At 36.9% G+C, this 20,794-nt stretch overlaps 2 long non-coding RNA genes across 2 annotated transcripts; both read right to left on the minus strand.

Moving 5' to 3' along the window:
• Positions 1-52: 52 nt before the first annotated feature.
• On the minus strand, positions 53-14,779 carry LOC113039984 (uncharacterized). Its single transcript, XR_003275119.1, has 3 exons — positions 14,676-14,779; positions 14,462-14,548; positions 53-277 (listed from the first exon to the last, which is right to left on the minus strand). It is a non-coding gene; the product is annotated as an uncharacterized LOC113039984 (long non-coding RNA).
• LOC113039988 (uncharacterized) lies at positions 5,139-6,154 on the minus strand. The gene is made up of 4 exons (XR_003275123.1): positions 6,085-6,154; positions 5,658-5,975; positions 5,340-5,468; positions 5,139-5,210 (listed from the first exon to the last, which is right to left on the minus strand). It is a non-coding gene; the product is annotated as an uncharacterized LOC113039988 (long non-coding RNA).
• Positions 14,780-20,794: the final 6,015 nt, after the last annotated feature.

Raw genomic sequence — 20,794 nt, forward strand, 5'->3', positions numbered from 1 at the left:
ACTTAAGTGCTATCCTAAATGACAAATTAAACATTTGTTTCATTTGGTTTAGTAGTGTAAATAAATTAAGAGTCTCTGGGAAAAAAAAGAACATGTATTGGCATTTGTAATATGATTTCTGATATTTCTACATAATAAAATAAAAGTTCAAGGTATGTTCAATCTAATTCTGTTAGAGAGCATTGAATAGAAAAAGAGCAGCATTGAATCAAATAATGAGTAAATAAACTCATGGACTTACATGAGTATGAGGGGGAAGATTCCTTTTGTAACTCCTCTGAAAAAATAAATAAAATTGTATTCTGAATCCCGATCCACAAGTGAAACCTTTCTCTCAATGATATTTTATATGATCTTGCTGTCACTGTGTCGCAATACATTTTCATAACTTCAGTTTATCGTCACTGCATATGAGCGGGAAAGTAATGAGGATCCTCCACGTACACAATGAGCTGCAGGAACCGAAAGGGACAGAAAGGGGACCACCTCGCCAGCTAGTTCCTGGGTAAAGTTCAAGCGGTGGAAACGCAGCTGTAGTGGTCATAGTCTGTCTCTTATTATTTCTCTTTGGGTTTGTTGAAATAGTTTTGTTGAAGTGTCTCAGTGGAAGCAGCCCTTGTCAGACCGTAAAGCTTCTCTCTTCTTCAGTCAGACGAAGTTACAGAACTGTTTTAAAATTTCTGTTTGAAGAGTTTTAAATATAAATTAACAATGTAATTAAATGTATTTCATTTTTGATTTGAAAACCTGATGTCACGAATAAATCGTCTTTTTACATTTTTTTTCTTTCTTTTCTTTTTTTTTTTTTTTTTAATAATCCGAAACTTACTTCCAATGTTAGACACTCAGGGTCACTGTTTTTTCCTCAACACACACCTTTCCAATGAAGTCCAATTGTAAATATTTAACAATAGCTTTAATGTGACATACATACAGCCAAGTATGGTGACCAATACTCAGAATTTGTGCTCTGCATTTAACCGATCCAAAGTGCACACACACACCATGAACACACACCCTAAGCAGAGGGCAGCCATTTATGCAGTGGCCCCCAGGGAGCAGTTGGGGGTTCAGTGTCTTGCTTAAGGAAACCTCATTCGTGATATTGTCAACCTGAGACTCAAACCCACAACCCTAGGAGTCAAACTCTCTAACCACTAGGCCACAACTTTCCCTTTAAAAGCTTACTAACTATATTCAAAGCAATATAAAACATGCACAGATTAAATGTTTAGATATGACATGCAGCAGGCTACAGAAAATAAAGCAGACATACTGCAATGTTATTTTCTCCATATGAGTTTCAGATAACTCTGAGACACTGTCTGCAGATCAGCATTATGAATGTGTTTTTCTAACTGCTCTGTTTTTCCAGCAACAAAAACTAAGAATTAAACAGAAATTTATTTAATAAAGGTTACATTATTTTTTTAAATGGTGTGTGTGTGTGTAATATATATATATATATATATATATATATATATATATGAAGACACACTCCAAAGGCCACATTCAAAACTTCACCAATGGAGGACTGCATTATTTGGATGTTTATTTGTTTATTTCCTCTAATGCGTATATATGATTTTATCATTTTAGAACAATAAGCAAAGATAACTCATCAATCACTACAATGATCAGAAGTCCATTTATCAGAGCAGATATGAAGATAATAATCTGAAATTTTGTTTGATTCTGATTCTGATCAGTGCAGTCGAAGTGGAAGAAGTTGCTTTACATGTTGTTAAATATGTATATCTATATACAAACAATAACCATCATGAAGTACAACAGTGTTTATACTGCAATGCTGCTGTTTCTATTTGAGGTTTATAAACTGTGATACATACAGGTTTTAGAAAACTATTTGTGTAAATACTTAAAATAATATAATTAACAACAAGTACAATGATTTTGTTTAATCATTTTGGCTTCTATAATAATATAGTAATTTTTTAATTACGTGATCATCAACATCACATGAATTTGGCATTTACTGTAGTAGCAGGCCCAGAAATGTCTGCTGGACCACTGTAACATTAAATTGAGAACTACCACTTGCAGCCTCCAGAGGGCAGCAGAAGCGTCAGAAAAATTATATATGGTCATTTTTTAATTAACCAAAAATATCACCTATGACATAAAAGTTTCACAGTTCTGAAAACATATTGACTACTATTTCTAGAGTAGGTTTCAGAATAGCACGATTAAATACTTTCTCCAAATAAATCTCTAGTTCTGTTGACATACAATATGTATAAGAGTAGACTGATTAATATTGATATACTGCAGCTCTGCAGACTGTTGTCAGAAGAGCACAACTAGTTGTTGGACAGAAACACACAAACCACAAAATGAGAGGATGGTGTCTTTGTCTTTAACGCTTCACTGCTTTAAAACCTGCACTTCCAGTAGTAACCACTTGGGGCTTTTTTGTTGTTTTATGATTGTTCACTCAAAACTATAGAAAGTCTATCATTAATTACCCACCCTCATGTTGTTTCAAACCTGTAAGATCTTTGATCCATTTCAGAAAACAAATTAAGTTATTCTGGATGAAATCCGAGAGCTTTCTGACCCTTCATAGAAAGCATCACAACTAACACGTTCAAGGCTCAAGAAAGGTAGCTTTATTTAGATTTTTTTTTCCTTCATCGAGAAAGTGAAAAAGATTTTTAGCGCACAAAGCAGACATACTGCAATGCTGCTCTTTTTCCATTGGTGGTTAAGACTGTGAGAACTTGATCAAAATAAAGATATTAACTCTGCTGTCATTTCACAGTTAAACCTCAACTCTAGACAAAGGTGAGAAGATGTTCGTGGTCAAATGTCACAACCAGTGGAAGATGTTTCTGGTTTTGGTTTAGCACTTCATCAGTTGAGTTTAGTAACCGCGTAGTGTTATTAATTGTTATATTATTATTTATTAACAATGAATCTGGAAATGGATCTAAAGGTTTGTCTGTGTTCATACAGTCATAAACTCCAAATTCTGCGATACTAACATCACTAAATATGATGCTGAAATTATTTAGCAAAACATCTTTCTCAGATTATCAAGAGTGACATAATCAAACACACACAACAAAACGTACACATGAAAAGTATGTATTCATAATGAAGCAACTCTATAATAAACATTCTAAATTCTAAAAATCGCTTCATTATGAATTCCAGGTTATGATAACTGAATTGTGTTCTTAGAATAATGGTGTTTTTCATAAATGTCAGGTTGGGAAAAGTATTTATGTGAGTTTTAAATATTGCTATTTAATAATTACTATTTATATATTGATAAACTATTTAATAAAAGAAGGCATTAGAGGCAGTCATATTACAAACGGAAAGCTGAAATAAGTATATTTCAAATTTAAGGATACGTTTTTTCATCTTTAAAACATATTTTTAAAAAACCCTGAGTAAGAGAAAAGTATATACAAACCACAACAAAATACAGCAACAGACTTAATTTAACTCTTTTATTAATACAGATTCCATTTAAAGGCATCAATTAAACCATCTTGACAAAATAAAAAAGTCCTCTGTATTGTATCAAATGTAACCTCATCTTGGTCCTAAAACATTGAAAAGAAAATGATCAGGCTTCACACAAATAATGAATAATGTGTACAGAATCCAATCTAAGGTCAAAGTTGTAGACAAAGAAATATCCACATCGACAACCTCTCAGATAAACAATATTCAGCAGAAGTGATTAAGACAAATAAACTGTTCCAAATGACAAAGAAACCAGCTAGTATTTTTTTTTAAGTAAATAATAAGAATAAGAATAATAATAATAAAAAATTATAAATGCCACATTTCATCTGAAGCAGGATATTGCAAATGTTTTGATGCCACGACACCAAAAAATGATGTTTCTCTCAAGGACCCAATAAAATACAAAGACAGGGATATAATTTCATTTGTAAAAAAAAAAAAAATATTTATACAATGAACAACAAGTGTGTCCTGCATAGACAGTAAATAGACAGTAATATTTTCTACAGATTATTAGAGTGCTGTTACAAACCCAATTCTAAAAAAGTTGGGACATTGTACAAATTGTGGATTGTGTTCACTGACAGTGTTTTCTGGAAGTATTCCTGAGCCCATGTTGTGATTTCCATTACAGTAGCATTCCTGTATGTGATGCAGTGGGCTCGAAGATCACGGGCATCCAGTATGGTTTTCTGGCCTTGACCCTTACGGACAGAGATTGTTCCAGATTCTCTGAATCTTTGGATGATATTATGCACTATAGATGATGATAACTTCAAACTCTTTGCAATTTTTCTCTGGGAAACTCATTTCTAATATTGCTCCACTATTTTTCGCTGCAGAATTGAGGGAATTGGTGATCCTCTGCCCATCTTGACTTCTGAGAGACACTGTCTCTCTGAGAGGCTCTTTTTATACCCAATAATGTTGCCAATTGACCTAATAAGTTGCAAATTGGCCCTCCAGCTGTTGCTTATATGTACATTTAACTTTTCTGTTCTCTTATTGCTACCTGTCCCAACTTTTTCGGAATGTGTAGCTCTCACGAAATCCAAAATGAGCCAATATTTGGCATGACATTTCAAAATGTGTCACTTTCAACATTTGATATGTTGTCTATAAAACATGAGTTTATTAGATTTGTAAATTATTCCATTCCTTTCTTACTCACAATTTGTACAGTGTCCCAACTTTTTTGGAATCGGGTTTGTATATGTTAATCATAAAGAGAAATATAAAAGCCGTTGGTTCTATAATTATGGTCCATTTACCATGACTTCTAACTTCTACAGTCTTTAGAAAGAAGAATTAAATATTAACAATATGAAATGTAGTATTTTGTTTTACTTATTTGTATATTTATTTTTATTTTATTTTTTTATTTGGTGGTGGGGGGGAGGGTCCGCTGGATTCGTTGCACTGAACATTTTTTACACAGTTTGGAAACGTCTACCATTGCATTCTAAAAAAATATTTATCTAAGCAATACAAAAATTAACCAAAAAAGTGTCAGAACGCTGTTCTGCAGGTCAGCAAGAACCCTCAATAATTATCAAGACAGAAATTAATTTTAGTAATAAGGATGGATTCACAGTTTTTTAAGAGTAAATGGTCCTGATCTTGTTCTGTAACTTGTGTCTGCTGTAGATCAGTGTTGAGTTGTGATTGTTCTGCTGACCTTCTGTTTCCATCAAAAACTTTTAATAGCCCTAGAAATAGAACAGTTTTTTTTTTTTCTTTTTTTAGATTCAGTATTTACAAAAGGTTGCACGATAATAATGTAGTCAAAATCATACAAATCATACCAATATTTTTACAGATGGCTGAACACAACTCACCAATCAGTACAATGATCATAAGTCCGTTCATCAGACCTGCTATGATTATAATAATCTTCCGCTGTGTCTGATTCTGCTCAATATATTCAGTCACTGTATGATTGTGGCACTCAGTTAACACGGTTGCTTCTGTAATAAAAATATACAGTCTGTTACTGTATAATTTTTTTTTAATGACTACAGATTTGTAGCACTTAGGATAATTATAATATATTAATTGGAATTTAAATAAAAGTTTTTTTGTTTTTTTATGTGTATTACCAATGACTAGTAAGTATGCAAGCAGTGATAATCAACATGTCAGGAAAATGAACTCACCGTTGAAGTATATTCTGGTGCTGTTGCTGAGTTTTGGAGGTATGCCTGTGTTCATGCAGTAATAAACTCCTAATTCATCAGCAGTCACATTATTAATAACCAGACGATGTTTAAACTGCACTGAATATTTATTTTTGAATGTTTTATTATGGTAAAAAGCTGATGTTGAGAATGATTGTAGAATGACTGTTGGAGGATCTGCTGTTTTCAGTAAAATCCAATAAACCTCCTTTTCATCAAGATCACAGTTTATGATCACATTTGATCCCAGATCAGTTAATAGATCTGACACTGCATACTGACAACACATTAATACATCTGTAAGATAAAAAATAATTAAACCCCTGTCATGCATAGCATAAAACTATTGATAATTTTAATAAAGTTGCAAAGTATATAAATGTGCAGATATCATGTAAAAACTCACAGAGCTGAAGCTGAATGATCTTCATCTTGTTGTTGTGGGTTAAGACACTTCTGTATAAGATCTGCTTTCCTCCCAACAACACTGAAGATGAATATGCTGCAGCTCGAAAGCAAAGACAGGAAGACAAAAAAAAAAAAAAAACCTTCACACATCAAGCAAAGGAAGTCAAAGAGAAATTTTCTCTGTCCACAACACCTAATCCTTCCTCACCATCATCACTTCATTAAGTTTACCACGTTTGATATTTCTCAGATATTTGGTAGATTTCTTAGATTATGTCTGAAATTCAGAAATGCTCATCTGTTCAGGACACTCATGTAGTGTGTGTGAAGGCTGGGATCCTGACACACTTGTTTGATTTGGTTTCAGTTTAGTGTCAGGATCCAGAAGCTAATGCTCTATTTTTTGTTTTGTATTTTGTTGGGAGCACATGTTTCAGTTCTGATGCTCTTGTGCCAATTAGACAGTGGCCTGCAAATTGCAAATTGTGATTCACTGTGTTCTGGCACCTTTCTACCATTGCCAGAATTATATATATATTTTAGCAATTTGAGCTACAGTAGCTCTTTTTGAGATCAGACTAGACAGGTGGGCTTTGACTTGCTAGCCAATACTTTTGTTAAAGCCACTCAGATTGTTTTGCTTGCCCATTCTCCCTGCTTCCAACACATGAAATTCAAGAATGAAATGTTCACTAGATGTGTAATATCTCTAACCACATGAAAGGTGCCTTTGTAACAATGTAATCACAATCATCATGTTATTCACAGTCAGTGGATTCAGTTCTGTGGCTATAGCAAGCCACAATGTTTCAATTAATGTTGGTGGACAAAATCATGTCTCCACCCAAGACTACCACAAACCATTTCATGGCAACTTTAAAAGGATCTAACATCTCTGGTGTCAGAAACTGACTCACTCACTCACTCCCTCATAAAAACAATCCCTTGCCACCACCTACTGGTGTAACTATGTAACCTGCACTGAAATCTTGTTCTAATATCCACCACTAATGCACAGAATGACAGCTTGTGTGTTAGATGTTTAACAGGGGCACAGTGTCTGGCTATGCAGGGTGTGCAGGTGCAGATCGGGGGCCTGCCGAGGGCAGACTTTTAATTCAATTGAGGGACTGAACAGAGCAGATAATCTGTTGGTGCAGTTAATAAACATAATTTGAAAGGTCAGAGGAAAATCCAGTCTGTACCCCTGTTGTTTTCAGTTCTTTATATCTCCATTTCAGTTTCTCTGCATAACATGGATGAGGATGTAGGAATATCTGCATTCTTGTGCTGCTCATATCATAAACTGGAGTCAAGTTATAACACTGTATTAAAAACACAATGACTGCAAAAATATATGTAAGCAATAACGTATGATATATATATATATATATATATATATATATATATATATATATATATATATATATATATATATATATATATATATATTATATATTTACTTAGAATTCACTGGGCCTCAGCCCTTGGCTCTTCAAACACAGCTATCCTCTTTATAAAGCCACCTTAGCACTTGACACTGAGTGATTGAGGACTATATAGCAGCTATTACTCGCCCTGAAAAAGGATGGGGAATGCACCAATATTGGATTTACAACTGCTAAACTAATCACTGTTGAAACACTTGTTCAGAATGATTAAAGTGAAGCAGAGTGTCACGCACATTTAGCCCAAGGACTACTTCATATCGGTGGATCCGATATGAGGTAACTTTAAGATTGAATGGAGATTTCACGAATTCACACTTACATATAATTAGCCAAAGTATTATAATGCATATTTAGGGTGCTGTCTGGGGAGGGCTTTGAGCTCGGGAATGGCCCGAACCTAGAGTACCCCCGTATATAAAAGTGTAAAATTAACTCTGGTGGAGGAGATGGGGACAGGTCAATGGAGACAGGTAGGCTAAGTCAGCTTTATTTATACCCTAGGGTTGATTATCCTAAGTGGCTCCACCTGTGCTAACTAGGCTAAGTATCTGACGTGCTTCTCCCGAATCTTGTTAATGAAACTACATTTCACGAGTTCACACTTACATATAAATGAGCCTGTCCTCCAACAAAAAACGACCATATAGATCAATTGTGCAAGCACCTTATTATTACCTATATTTACGTTTTAAAGTTAATAAAAATAATCAGATAAGACCTGTTTGTGGGCAGCAAATTAAGAAAACCCATCCGGGAGCACTCTCGCCGACATCTGACACGAGCACAAAACTCAACGGCATCAGACGGGTAAGCCTTGCCGGCCGGGGAGCAGGAGAAAGAAAACACGACTGAGCGGACTCTCTCGCTGCATCCGATGGGAGATCAGGACTCAGAACATCGAAAGGGTAAGCCTCACCAGGTGGGGGGGAAAGATTTGGACAGAGTTTGGTGGGAGGTCGAGACTGTAGTCGTCGTACAGCGAGCAGTGTCAGCCGTCAAACAGGAACCAAAAGTTAGGTGGCTGTGAGACTCTCGCCAACATCCGATGGGAGCTCAATACTCAAGGCATCGAACGGGTAAGCCTCTCCGGACACAAAACGGAAAGGGTAAAGTTGTGTTGCCAGGAGGCTCTCGCCAGCATCCGATAAGAGCTCAATACTCAAGGCATCGAACGGGTAAACCTAGCTGACCGTAGGAGGAAAAGGTAAGGGTGTGTGGCCTGGAGGCTCGCGCCAGCATCCCATGTGAGCTCAATACTGACAGCATCGGATGTGTAAGCCTTTTTTGACCATAGGATGAAAAAAGTTGTCTAGCCGGGAGACTCTCGCCGACATTCGACGGGAGCTCAATACTCACAGCGTCGAATCGCTGACCGTAGAAAGGAAAAAGTAATGTTGCCTACATGGGAGGCTCTCACCAATGTCTGATGGGAGGTAAATACTCACGACATCAAACGGGAAAGCCTCTCCGAACGCAAGACGGAAAGGTAAAGTTGAATAGCCAGTATTTGGTATTTGTATTTGGCAAGTATTTATTCGAAGATTGACTAGTATGGTTGGATTGGAGAAGAAAAAGTCAGTTGCCTAACCAGGAGGCTTTCACCGACATCCGATGGGAGCTCAATACTCACTGCATCGAACAGGTAGCTTCACTGATGCAAGACAGAAAAGCCAAGATTGTTTAACTGGGAAAGCTCTTGCAGCTTTTTCTGGTAGTTGAACGGAAAAGGCAAAGGTTGGCTCAACCGGGAGCACACTTCAGCGCCTGACAGGGAGTTCAATACTAAGAACAATTTGGTTGCCTTAAAGGCAGTTCATCATTGAATTCAGTGATGTCATATCTGTTCAGTTTAAATAGTGTCTGTGCATTTATTTGCAATCAAGTCAATGATATCGCTGTAGATGAAGTGACCCCAACTAAGGCCTGGTTCACACGGGATGATTTTAAAATTGTCGGCCGATTTTCCAAACCTGAGAGACCCCACACACGGCGATAAAAAATCAGAGGTCTAACAGTTTAGGTCGTTCAGTGTATGGTGTGCAGCCACACGGCAAAATCAATACATCACACACGAACCGATTTGACTCCCGAGCATTCCCAGGTCAGACGGGAAATCTTGCAAAATCCCTCTAGATCAAACGTGACTTCAGAGTAAACAATCATGGCGGACAAAGAGGATGCAGTGGCCATAGTTTGTGCTTTGTTTTTAACGAAAAAAAAAAAAAAAAAAAAACATTGGGCTGACAAGAAAATAATTTTCTAATCAATGTTCCAGTATCCTCTGGAATAAAAAGTCCTGGACGTCCACAGAAGACAACAGCGGTGAATGATCAGAGAATCCTGTTTATGGTATATATATATATATATATATATATATATATATATATAAAAATAAATAAAAAAAAAAAAAGTTTCAAAAAATACAGCCAAGAGAAGAACATTCTCTAGGAGGTTACATTCAAGTGTACAGAGGGTTCACCACAAGTTGCAAACAAGGTCTGATTAGACTTTGTTCAAAACACATAAAAAAAGCCAGATCACTTCTGGGAAAGCATTCTTTGGATGGCTGAAATTAAGTAAACATGTCTGTAAACATGATGGAGCAGTGTGCTTGCATGAGCATGCATGGCTTCCAGTGGCACTGACTTACTGGTGTTTAGTGATGATCTGAAAGAGGACAGAAGCAGCCGGAAGACTTCTGAAGTGTATGGATATACTGTCTGGCCAGATTCAGTCAAACGGTTGGATAAGTTGATTCAGTCAAAAAGTTGATTCCTAGTACGAATGATGACCCAAATGCAGCAAATATAACCCAGGATTTTTTGAAGGTAAAAAAAGTTAAATGAAGTCAGCTGCAGTAAAGGCCTGGCAAAGCGTCACAAAGGAAGAAACTCTGGTGATGTCCATTTATGATTATATTTATTCTCCAATTATTTTTGAGTCCCTTAAAATGAGGCTGGAGTGCCCACGAACTTCAGTAGAGGGCACTCCACTCAGGACCATTCCACCCATCAACCACCAGATGTCACCATATCACTTGGATACTATCACCTCTCATCTGTTGCACCACACCCAAACTACATCTCCCATGAGCCTCTGCATCCCTATCACCCTGCAACATCTGCACCTCATTCATCAGCTAATCTACTTCCCACACATGTACCTCATTTACACACACATATAAGCAGCACTCACACACAGCCACATTGCGAAGTCTTGTTTAGCCTGCCTGACATTTCCGAGCGTTTTTCTTAGTGTTTGTTGTTCCCGTGTATTACCTTGGATTGTTGCCTGTCCTGATCTCTGCTTGTTACCGTTAATGATTCTGGATATCCCTAACACACCTGGCGCCGTTCCTGATTTCTGCCTGTATGACCATTCTCTTAATTCTGCACATGGATCCGAACGCCTCTCACTCCTCGTTACAATAAGTATGGTTGTAATTCCTAAGCATTTTATCTTATAATTTAGTTCAACTCCTGAGATGTGCAGCCAGTAAGAAACATCAGCCATAAAGACACATGACAGCAGCGAAGCGTGATTTGACCGGGTTGAAGTCTGCTTTTTAATTTCATGTTGATTGTTTTATTTTTAATTCTGTTCTGGCGGTATACAAAGCTGAAATTATGAAAACTGTGTCATTGTCAAATGTCCTAACTGTCCTAAAAGGACCTAACTGTATCATCAATAAGCCAGTCATTCCCACAGCATGGCTTGTGTCCACGAGAGGATGCAGTGCGAATTCCATTTGAAGGGGAATGTCTCTGGGTACATAGATATCCATGGCCCTGAGAAAAGGAACAAGACACTGCTTCATGGTGCCATGTTTTGGGCCTTCCTGCACACGTCTCCTTCAGACAAACAAGTGGATGGAGTACTGTGGGGAAGTCATGGCCTAATGGTTAGAGAGTCGGACTCCCAATTGAAAGATTGTGAGTTCGAGTCCCGGGCCGGCAGGAATTGTAGGTGGGGGGAGTGCATGTACACTTCTCTCTCCACCTACAATACCACGACTTATGCCGCGTTTCCACCGAAATTACCCGGAACATTTTTCCCAGGAACTTTTTTTCCCCGGAACTTTTTTCCCCCCAGACCTGTTGCTTTCTGCGTTTCCACCGCGGTGTAAAGTACCGGGAAGATTAGGCAAATGACTGGTGACGTAGGTCCGCGCGCGTTTCTCAATACAAAGTACCGCTGATTTAAAAAAAAAAAAGTACGCTGATTTTGGACGTGCATCATCGGTAGTTAGTTCAGACTTTGTGCATTCGACTGGGGAGTGTGATGTCTGCAACGACGCAAGTCCGGTAAATCTATGAACAGCAGTGTACTTGATAACTTCAGTCAGCTCGTCTAGGCTACTGCAATTTTCCTTACTGTATATTTACAATAAAACGAAATAGGATATCAAATACCACTGCCTCCTTTGGTTTTCATTTAAGCATAATAACAGCTGCAGAAATGTACTTAGTTCAGGGATATGTGTATCCAGCCATTACAATGAAAAACAATATTATATAAATTTGCCTTTTTTATTTTCATTTTAACATATAGATAAATTTAATACAGACCAAAGAAAACCTGTTAGATTTACCCCGCAGCTGAATGATATTTTATGTTTAACCACTAAAGACACATCAGAGCCAGCGGCACATATCAGAAGGTCTATCCCAGGAGGGGCTGCTCTCTGTGGATACATGAGGACTGAGCTCCCGCTGATCGAGTGGAGCTCACCGTCTCAGAGATCGGCGAAACACATTTTTAAATAGGCGCTGTCTTTATAAATAAACCATAGATTTGAGTTTGAACAACTACATTCTCGCTTGAAATACTTTTAAAATTTCATGACATAATAACAGTAATATTTGAAAATGATCCGAATAAATGGTGTTTGAACTCAACCAATGCTGCGTGAACTCAGATGGCTTTGGCTATAGCAATTCTCCTCTCAGTATATTTACAATAACACGAAATAGGATATAAAATACCACTGCCTCCTTTCGTTTTCATTTAAACATAATAACAGCTGCAGAAATGTACTTAGTTCAGGGATATGTGTATCGTTATATACAGCCATTACAATGACATTTAAAATTACATTTCATGACACAATAACAGTAATATTTTGAAAATGTTGATCCGAATAAATGGTGGTTGAACTCAACCAATGCTGCGTGAACTTAACCAATCAGCCTTTATTAAGTATTTTATTCTTCTTTTTCTTTTAATCTTGTATTTTAACTTGAGTAAATATGCTTTGACAATTCACTGTAACAGCAAAATAATTCAGTGTTCCCCTACGACAAACGTCTTTGGGTACCTGTAATGAAGCTGATAAAGTCAATAAACAATAAACAGAATGTTTAGCGCCAAAGTCCCGCCCCCGAAAGTTCCGGAACTTTGAAAAGTACCACCTCGCCAGCAGGGACTTTCTGAGGGGCATTTTTTTACCCGGAACTTTATTTAATTCCTGGTTCCTGCAGTGGAAACACACCAAGTACCAGGCCAAAGTCCCTAGTTCCTGGGTAAAGTTCCTGCGGTGGAAACGCGGCTTTAGGTACCCTTGAGCAAGGCATCAAACCCCCAACTGCTCCCCGGGCGCTGCAGCATAAATGGCTGCCCACTGCTCCGGTAGTGTGTTCACAGTGTGTGTGTGTGTTTGTGTGTTCACTGCTCTGTGTGTGTGCACTTCGGATGGGTTAAATGCAGAGCACAAATTCTGAATATGGGTCACCATACTTGGCTGAATGTCACGTCACTTTCACTTTACTTCAGGCACCCTTTTATAACAGTGGCCATGCAGACTGTTGGACTGGATTAATCTAACAGCCTATCACACAACAGAAATAAATGTTACAGCAACCAGTCAGTGCCAGTCAAGATTGTATGATTAGTATGTATAAGTATGGATATGTGAATGATGTGGTTACTAAGAAACTAAGGACAAGTGCACTTAAGTCTAAGTGCACTTATCTGACAGTGTGCTGAGTCACCGAATACAGTATTCAAAGATTAGAGTCAGGTTTTTTTTTTTGTCCAGTAGATGGCGCCACACAACAGTGGGACAAACACTATGCAACCATTAATATATATATATATATATATATATATATATATATATATATATATATATATATATATATATATATATATATAGTATAGAAGAGCCGTAGAAAGATTGACTGTGTTATTTTATCTGTTTGTAGCCCCACTACATTTTGTTTATGTTTAAAACATGAAAAATGTTTTATGACTTAATACAAGTGTCTTTAAAAATATATCTTCATGTCATATTATTTTAGGGACTGCTACTTGAAAACATGGCAAGCATACTGTTTATTTGACGTACAAGGTGACAAAATGTACATTTGAGACTTTCCCTGAGCAATATTTACAGTACAGATGAATGTGATTTCGGCGGGCAGGACATTTCCTCATTCAACATCCTGGAACAACATCCCTATCGACCAATCAGATTTGAAGCTCGGGGCTACTGATGTTATCTTAGGCTTGGGGTAGAGTTAATGCTTTGCATTTTGGGCACTCCCTCTTGAATTTCCTGTGGAATTTTATAATGGAAGTTTACAATTTGTGAATAAAGACATTTGAAGTCTTTTTGGCACCATGGTTTGTTCTTCAGTAAATTACAATTTTGATTTGAATAGTTACTTGGCATGATTGACATGATTCAGATCTAATTGTATCTCCAAAATTATCTGTCAGTTATGTCTTTAATTAATCAATATGACAAAGCTTAGTTCTATTGAGCTAGTTTCACAAATAATAATAATAATAATAATAATAATAATAATAATAATAATAATAATTTAAATTGTAGTAATACAAAATAAAATGACATTTAATCCAATAATGAAATGAACAGCAGAACATAAAATGAGTTACATTAATCTACATGAATAGACTTACATTAATATGCGATTGAAGCTTCATGTCATAAGGTTCCTGTTCCTCAAGTGAAACATTTCTCTGAATAACATCTTATATCATTCTGATCTACAGTACATAAAAAAAATAATAATAAAGAGAGAGAATTAGAAAATACAGTCTGGAATTACGAATTGGCTTTTCAAATCTATTTAAAAAAAAAGAATGAACAAAGTTTTCTACAACAATAAATTACCTGTTTTCTTTTTTATAGCTTGGTTTAATCCGTAAAGATGTGCCTCATAGTTCCTCTGTCTAGCTTTGATCCTGACAGATTTTATAGTTGCTGCAAGACTCAAAGATAATATTTACTCCCGGTCTGATGGGAGGAGAAGGAAGTAGCTGTCAGACTAGATGAGCTGGCCAGAGACCAAGTACAGTGTGTTATCTGATTTAGTTTCAAATCGCCAGAAAATTATTCTGAAATACGGAGAAACTAAACAAGACAGAAAGCAAATGTATGAGCATGTAACTTTGTTTGCTAGTTTTAAATCAGATTACCTTTTTTTAAATTTAAATATCTGTTTAAATGTTTTAAGAATATTTTTTTCTTGATTATTTGAACATTAAGGGAACATTCCTTTCCACCATTCTTCAAACAAACAAATGACATTTTATTTGTAACATTTTAATACAAAATGATTATCCAAAAATGTTTCAGGTATAAATCCTGCATGAATGATGCTAATGTTTTGAAAAACAAAAGGCTTATTAAAGAACAAATAACTATAATAATAATTAATGTTCCTGTAAAAAAATAAAATAAAAAAAATAAAATAAAATATATATATACATTGAAAGGACCTTGTCAAAATGTTCACTAAAATTGTGGGAAAGTCTCCTGTTAGCTGGTTATTGCTTGTTCCCCTTTTCTTTCTCTCTGTATTCTGTTTCTTTCTGTTTAGGTAGTTTATGAGCCTAAACAAATCCCACTGTCTTGTCATCTGCCTTAACACAAGCAAAACAAACACGGAAACACACACACAGTTCTACTAGTATATTCATGGATTCTCATCCTGTTTGTGCCAAAATAATTTTTATATCAGTGCATTTGAATGAATCCGACACACTTTCTGTGTTGATTTTAATATTTTTTCGAAAAAATCTTAAAGTAACAGTTGCCTTTTGCACAATTAATCTTATTAACTGGGAACACATGAACTCACTGTATCGTGAAGACACACTGCTCTTGTTTTTTATGATTAACATCTCAGTGATCTCGCAGCTACAAAATTAGATGATCAGATGAGATCTGGGTCATGTTGGGGCTGAAAAATGTATTTGTTTTGCATTTCTGTTTTTCTTAAACCCTCAGGAGATTTATTGTAACTGCACAGGAATTCCGTTGTCATAAAGCATAGTGTTCCTGTAACTCAAGTGGTAGAGCATTGTGTTAGGAAGCAAGCAAGTGCAAGGTTGGGGGTTCGATTCCCCGGGAACACATGATAGGTAAAAACTGATAGCCTGAATGCACTGTAAGTCGCTTTGGATAAAAGCGTCTGCTAAATGTAATTTAATTAATTTTTTTAGTTTATAACATTTACCCTCCAGTACACGTTAATACCTGGGAATGTGAAATGCTGAACAACCATACGGTTTATTAACAAACAAAAATAATTTACTATGTACGTTAGTAGCCTATTTATACTTACAAAAAAAAAAAACACTGTTGCAAGAGGTAGAATTTGAGAACATTTGGAGCATACTAAACTAAAAACAAAGCATAAAAACATCTTCATTCTACTATTTGGCACTCAAAATTATAACTCCATTATGGCTACTTTCCACATTTTACTGCATTTTCTTGATTCCATCCTTTTATCTAAACTTTCCAAACAGATGCCTACGTCTGTCATTTACAGATACAAACTGTTGGCCTACATCGTTAAGGTCCACTTTGTCAAGGGCCTCTTGATGTACATGACATACAGTTACATTATTAAGGCGCTGCTGAGACATAGTAGATCGTAACCAGGTTTTCAGTTTTGTAAATGCACTAAAGCTTCGATCAGCTTCAGCTGGGGCCACAGGGACGACCAACAACAACCTAACAAGCTTCTCAACCTCATCAAATAAGCCTCTCACCTCACTGGCATTGCTTTCAGAATGCATGCAGCTTCATCACTTTATGTGATTGTATGCTTTGAAAGAAACATTGGTAGCTGAACCTTCAAAATATCCATGTTTATTTCTGGATACTGTACAATCATATCATCCATCTGCCCAGTGAGGAGAACATTCTCGATCTGTTTCAGTTTCTTTAAGTCTGGTTGGTTAAACCGTTCCTTGAACTGAATGCCCAAACTCTCCAACACCTTGAAAAATTATATTCTATAGTATTCCTCTGGTGTTTTTGGCTTATGCTGACTTGCCCCGCCAGTGAATCTTTTGGGGGGATTTATTTGATGAGGTAGTTGAATAGGTTCAATTCCCATGGAGTCTACCATTGACACTGCCTTCTCAAACACTTTTGCAAACTTTTCCTCACTCCTTTTTTCTTGAAGAGTTGAACCAACATAGTCAACAGCAGCTTGCATGCCTTTAATTGTTTGGGACTGTTTTTGCAAAGATTTTGTTTAAGGACTCAAGCTCTCCCAGCACCTCTGATGCTACCAGCAGTCCTAAAACAGTATTACCCTTCTGGAACCGATCTAGGATATCATTGGCTCTAGTGCCATTTTGAGAACCAACAGAGGACATTTCCTCCAAACTACACAATACAGCTTCATACTGATTAAGAACTCTATCAACAGCTTGACCAAGCACTGTCCACCTAGTTGGACACAGAGGTTTAACTGTTTTGGTAGGCTCCTCAGATGTTAGCTAGCCAGTACCCCTTTGAATTTTCCTGATTGGTTGCTCAGAGTTCCAAGCTCATGGACCCACTGCAATGTCTCACGTAGTAAGGTAGAGGCACTGCAAGCACTCTGTGTTATTAGATTTACACAATGTGTACCACAATGCACATACAAAGCCAATGGCTGTTCTCTCTTCAACACTGCCTGTGCTCCTGAGAATTTCCCTGCCATATTGGCTGCAGTATCTGAGACATATGGAAACCTGCTCTTTCCCCTGTATATCCTGTGTACCATCCATTATGATTGAAAACTGTACCACAGACAAGGACCTGATTGTTGAGGCAATTTCCCTCACAATTGTGTTGGCAAATAAAGCTAAGTACTCATTTTGGCACTGTGGACTGATATAATCATGGCAACGTTTGAGCCAAGAGGATAAAATAGGGTCCTTGGTTGCAAGGAATTTCACAAGATGGTAAAAATTACCCTCATTAACCTCATGTCCTCGAAAGGCAACTCCCTGCCTGGCTAGATATTTCAAAAAGCCCATAATTTGCTCGAGACAGTACCTCGCCTCCTCCTGTAATCTAGGCATTGAACCTGATATTTGTGTGTGAACTGGAGTTTGCTCCATTGTATTGACAGAAATGGCATGATGGTGGGCTTTGCTTTTCTTGTGGCGATTAAAGTATTCTACAGCATGTTTCCAATTGTTAAACCCATTAGAGCAAAAGGCAGGGTCATTTCATTTCTCTAGAGTGGTCTTTTTGATGGTGTATGCTTTGACACACTCAAAACAAAGAACTTTCTGTAATGTAGGACTATAATGCAGCCATGGATATTGACTAAACCACTTTGCCAGAAACCTTAACTTCTTGTTTCGAAGTTGCTGTACTTTTATGAATTTTGGATCAGGCTGGTAATAATTTGCTATTAATCAATAGTAGTATATCTCATCACAGAATCACTTTAAGACCTTCTCTTTAAGACGATCTTTCACTTTAAGACCTCACCTTAAGCCCTGAAGGTCCAGCTACTTCTTCCTCAACATGCTCTGTGACATCTTCACAAGATGACTGAGTTTCTTATATATGTACAGTAATTAAATATTGAACTAATGAATCAAATACACACCTATCAATATGCATTCGACGCATCATGTTTATATTTCAGAGTAATTTAAATATGAAGGGGACATGGTTTTTAAAACTTTTAACATGCATTATTTCCTTTAATCACGCTTTAATAATTCATAGTTCGTAAAGACCTCACCTTAAGCCCTGAAGGTCCAGCTACTTCTTCCACAACATTCTCTATGACATCTTCACAAGATGTCTGAGTTCCCTATATGTAATTAAATAATAAACTAATGAATCAAATACACACGTATCAGTATGCATTCAACGCATCATATTTATATTTCAGAGCAATTTAAATATGAAGGGGACATAGTTTTTAAAACTTTTCAGATGCATGATTTCCTTTAATCACACTTTAATAATTCATAGTTCATAAAGACCTCACTTGAAGCCCCTAAGGTCCAGCTACTTCTTCCTCGACAAGCTTCTGAGTTTCCTATATATATATATATATATATATATATATATATATATATATATATATATATATATATATATATATATATATATATATATATATATTAGGGGTGTAACGGTACGCAAAAATCACGGTTCGGTATGTACCTCAGTTTTAAAGTCACGGTTCGGTTCATTTTCGGTACAGTAAGGGAAAGAAATGCAAACATTAAACTGCAGGTTGTTTATAACTAGATTTTTTTTTTTTAACAATTTGTTTACACTTTTTAAAAATACTTTTTAATAAAATATATTTAAAATAAAATAAAGAATTAGAAATAAAATATTGCTGCAAAGTTCCCCATTAAATAAAATACTCTCAGTCTCAAACCAATATCATATAATAAAATATAATGAAAATATAAAAAAATAACCATGATTACAGTGGAGCATTACCAATCCCAGCTTATAGGCCTGCTCAAATTTAAAAAAAAAAATATATATATATATATAACTTTGGACCACGTTGGACCGATCGGAATTAAGAGCAAAGGTCTGTTTAAATGCCGACGGGAGCTGCGTTTGAATTACAATAATTTTTTTTCCTAGTTGTAGTGATGCACACTCGCGTGATGCCTTTAGAAAACATTAGGCCGGTGACACACTGGCATATTTTACCTGTCAACAGTATTGACGGCAAAATAGACTATGTTTGACAGGTGCAATATTTGAAAATCGATAATTATTAATTAATTTTTTTAATTACATTTATATCTGAATATATATAAACCTATAGACTTTCAAACATCAAAGTGTCATGAATTAATATGTATTTGAGTACAAAATGACATATAAATATAGTTTCCTATTCTATTTTGCCTTGAAACGATTCCAACACTTTCTAGCATGCACGCGTTTTCCACATGGCTCGAGCCGCGCCTGAGATGCGCGTCTCACGCAGGCAGTCTGCAAGCTCTAACCTGTTAACATGGGAGCCGAATTAAAAACGGACACGACACGCAGCTGAGACGCTTGCGCCACGCATCCAGTGTGTCGCCAGCCTTAGAATCAGCTGCAGGGAGGGATTTGTGCTGAACGCGGAGACTTCCGCCACTTAATATGTTCGTTTGGAAACACGACAATGAACCTATGTTCCGCATACAAAATATTGCATTCGGTCATTAGGTGCACACGTGCACCGCACCGAAAGCCCTGTACCGAAACGGTCCGGTACGAATACACATACCGTTACACCCCTAATGTATATATTGTAACAAAGAGTCAGGGACATTCAAATCCATCTGCAATGTTTATTAAGAACTTGTAGTGATAACATGCAGAGTTCAGACAACAGCGTCAGCGATATCAGAGACAATCAAAGACAGGGTCCATTACCAGGCTTGAATCGGGGCAGGCAGCAGACAGTAGACAAGTCGTGGGCAGAGCAAAGGGTCAGTAAGGCAGGTGGCAGAAAATCGTCAGGAACAGAACAGTTCAAGGTAATACACGGAAAGGCAGGCAGGGATAAACGCTCAAAATGTCAGACAAGCAAAACAAGACTTCACACTGTGTGTGTTTGGCTGCAGTTTAAAAAGGGCATGGGATGAGGAACACCTGGTGGTGATTAGTCCGAGGTACGGGGCCGCTGGGTAATGTAGTCCATAAGAATGTCAGTATTCTGGTGAAGGTGCCCTCCGGTGGCTGTCGGAGAGACCTCCTCCTGGTCCCTCTCTCCTCCAGGACCACCGGCGGGCTTAAGCAGGGAGACATGAAAGGTGGGTGTGATACGGTAACTGGCAGGTAAAATCTTGTTTAATGTCAGACACATTAAACAAGTTAACAGCTTAATTCATCTGTGGATTAATGCGTATTGGAGACGCGAACTGTTTAAAACGATTCAGTTCGATTTGGTGGACTGTTTCAAAAAGATCCGGTTACATCGAATGATTCGTTCGCGAACCAGATATCACAAACTGCTTTGT

This window comes from Carassius auratus, chromosome 22 (assembly GCF_003368295.1).
Source record: "Carassius auratus strain Wakin chromosome 22, ASM336829v1, whole genome shotgun sequence".
Classification (NCBI taxonomy): Eukaryota; Metazoa; Chordata; class Actinopteri; order Cypriniformes; family Cyprinidae; genus Carassius; species Carassius auratus.